Source organism: Cherax quadricarinatus, unplaced genomic scaffold (genome assembly GCF_038502225.1).
Source record: "Cherax quadricarinatus isolate ZL_2023a unplaced genomic scaffold, ASM3850222v1 Contig4796, whole genome shotgun sequence".
NCBI classification, from domain to species: domain Eukaryota; kingdom Metazoa; phylum Arthropoda; class Malacostraca; order Decapoda; family Parastacidae; genus Cherax; species Cherax quadricarinatus.
In genome coordinates, this window is record NW_027199822.1 from 21,401 (window position 1) to 24,777 (window position 3,377).

The 3,377-nt window shown below is 30.5% G+C and overlaps 1 pseudogene; it reads right to left on the minus strand.

The window, feature by feature from the left end:
- Positions 1-1,957: 1,957 nt before the first annotated feature.
- On the minus strand, positions 1,958-3,102 carry LOC128705160 (dnaJ protein homolog 1-like; annotated as a pseudogene).
- Between the last annotated feature and the right edge of the window lie 275 nt (positions 3,103-3,377).

Sequence of the window (3,377 nt, forward strand, 5' to 3'; positions counted from 1 at the left end):
TCCTTTTACTCCTCCTTCAAGGGGAGGAGCTGATACACACATTTTACTCCTCCTTCATGGGAAGGAGCTTAAATTAGTATAATTGTCTTGTAAAAGTGATTTTCTAAGCAGAGTTTTATATTTTTTCTTTATCCTGAAATCATTTTCATGATAATAGACTTTATGGATAAGTATATTATTAGGGAAATAAGTAATTGATATTTCACCTACATATTCTCCTTTATAAGAAGCTGCTATCATTTCCACGAAAACATGAGCATTCTTGTAAGCCATACACACCACTAATTCATAAAAACAGCATTTACCTTTATTGACAAAGATGTGGTACAGGCGGTCAACTTTATCTAAATCCACCTTGAAGTTTTCTACTTCCTCTAAATTCCAATATTCATTTTCATAAATTGAAACTTCATGTTTAAACATACTCTGATGTTTAAGAGCATTACCCACCATTTTCTCAATTTCAGAAACTGTAGTTACTTCTGCAATTAAAGACTTAATAATATTTCTTGGTATTTCTTCAAAACCTTCTTCAGAATTTGAAATACTGCTATCACTATCATCTGAAAAGTGAAGATTATCATTCAAAATCTCCATCTGTTCCAATTCATCCAGTTGTCCTATTTCATCCAATCTTCCTTGTAGATTCATTCTTCCTTGTGGGTCTAAATTTTCTAAATCTTCCAATAATCCTTGTAGATTCATCCTTCTTTGTGGGTCCTTATATTCTAGTTGTTCTAGTATTTCTTGTAAGTTTAAACATTCTATAGAGAGAGGTTCCATTTTAGATAAATGTGGATGTTAAAGGAAAAAGATAAGTTAACCCTTCTAAATCCCTTCTGACAGAATTTAACTTTATGTAGCATATATATTTCCTCACTCCTTCTCCTCCTCCAATTTTTCTAACTTCAAGGGGAGGAGTTTCAAAAACTTGTGACTGGTGTGTCTAGACACAATTTTAATTATTCTTACTAGAAATATATAAATAATTTTACATTTTAAATAAATACAGTTAAATAGGTAGTTTTACAAAAAATAATTATTTTTTTTTATGTAATAGATAATTTTATAGACAGAAATCCATTTCAAAAAGGTTCTTCAAGATGATATAATTACTACTTCTTCCTTTATCCCAGTTTTTGTAATCTTCTTTAGCCATACTAATGTCAATGAATTCATTCAAATTCTCTGTTATAATACTAGGAAGAAGAGCCTTTGGATAATAGTTAAGTTTGATTTTGTGGTCTATAATAAACTTATTTTTTTCCTCATATGGTAGTATATTGTACCCGTCTTCTTGAAGCGAATTAAGGATAAGATCTTTATTATTATAATTATTAGTTCCTGTGGTATATAAAAAGATGTTTGGATTGAAAGTAATGTACATATACTGCTGCTCTTGCCCTTCTCTATTTTTACTCATAAAATTGCATCTTGCAGACATCTCGACAAAAACATGACTGTGGTGGTGTTGTTGTTGTTGACTACTTCCCTTGTAAACCATTCGTACCACTAATTCATAGTAAACTATTTTTCCTTCTTCATCTGTATAGATATCAATGTGATATAGGCGATCCACTCTTTCCATATCCACTTCAAAACTTTCCAATTCTCCGTCTTTCCAAAACTTCCTTTCACAAGGAGAAGTTCGACGTTCAAGAAAATACTGATGATGACAGAGAGCATGACCCATTTCTTCTTCAATGCCAGAAATTGTCTTGAAATAATCTTTGATCATTATCTGATCCATTAATATTATTTTTTGTTATAAAGCTATGCTAAAAAAGCCAATTTTTAACCCACTGGTCTTACTGATTTTCAAACTTATTTGTGGTATGTCTAATAATCCAGTAGAAAGTATTTATACTCTCAGGAAATATAAGGATTAATTCAAACAAAGTTTTTTTTTTATTTTTTATTTTATTTTTTAAAATTTATATATTAAGAAAAAATTTACTTAAAGAATTTCAGAGAGAATTTTTTTTTACTATCAATCAAAATGGAAGGAAACTGAATATCAAAATTAATGATAATGTTCCCTTTCTTATTAAAATCTTTAGAGTAAGGTAATCCATAACCTGGAAGACACTTCGTCATTTGTGGTCGTACAATATTGTTACTTAAATTCAAGGTAACTTTCTAATCGGTTAGGGTAGGAATTTCTACTTGAGTACCACACAAGGCATCACGTAGTGTCAATTTAGCTGTGTACTGAAGGTTAACACCATCATGTTTAAAATACTGATGAGGTTTATCTCTGATTACAAAAATAACATCTTCAGGATTTTTGCCAGGAAACTTATTGCCCTCACGTTCAAAAATAATCTTTGTGCCATTTTTCATCCCTGGATTAATATCTATGATTAAAATCTTTTCTTCATAACAGTTATTGTTTCTTTTAATAATCTTGATTTTCTTTGTAACACCCTTGTAAATTTCTTCCAAGGTAACATAAAGGTCTAAATCTTTGGAAGACACAATAATTGATTGTTCTGATATATTGCTAGAAGTAGTAGTAATTTCATCAATTTCCATTTTTTCATCCATAGTACTTGAAAATGAATTGACAGGAAAAGGAGCTGGAAGGGATATTAAGTTTCTATCTTTCTTTTTGAATCCAAAGGCTGTTAATGTCTCTTGATAATTAATTTGATTTTGACTTTTGTCTTGAGATTTAAAAATATCAGAAGGGTTACTGCTGTTATTGTTGAAGTTAAAAGTTTCTTGGTAATGACTCTTATTGTACTGAGGTTTGGAAAATTCAAAAGACTTGTTGAAGCTGAAGGAATATCGTCCACTTATTATATGTTTAGAATCTACATCTCCTGTTAAAAAAGTAGAAAAAGGATCACTATTGCCGAAGAATTGTTGGAAAATAATTATAGGATTTCCCGAGAAAGTATACCTAAAGTGTAGTCCATCTCCATGACCACTAGCACTACTAGGTATTCCTTCTCCTCTCTTAAGTCCTTTCTCGCCGTACATATCATATATTTTTCTCTTCATTTTGTCACTCAATACTTCATAGGCTTCTGCTATATCTTTAAATTTTTCTTCTGCAAAAAAAGACTTGTTTTTGTTGGGATGGTACATGAGTGCCATTTTCTATAAGCTTTCTTAATATCTTCTTCAGTAGCACTTTTCTCGAGACCGAGAATTTTATAATAGTCCTTTTCCATCTTGCCTGGCAACTGTTCTGTTGTTGAATCCGGAATGAAACAAACTACTTTTATATGGTTTAACTTCACGTAAACTATTTTTTCATTGAATAATCACCCATTATATATTTCTTGAGATAATAAATATAGACTGTAATACTCATTAGTGTTATCAACACAATTACTCCCAAAACTACTGGTGTTTGGTCACTTATCTGT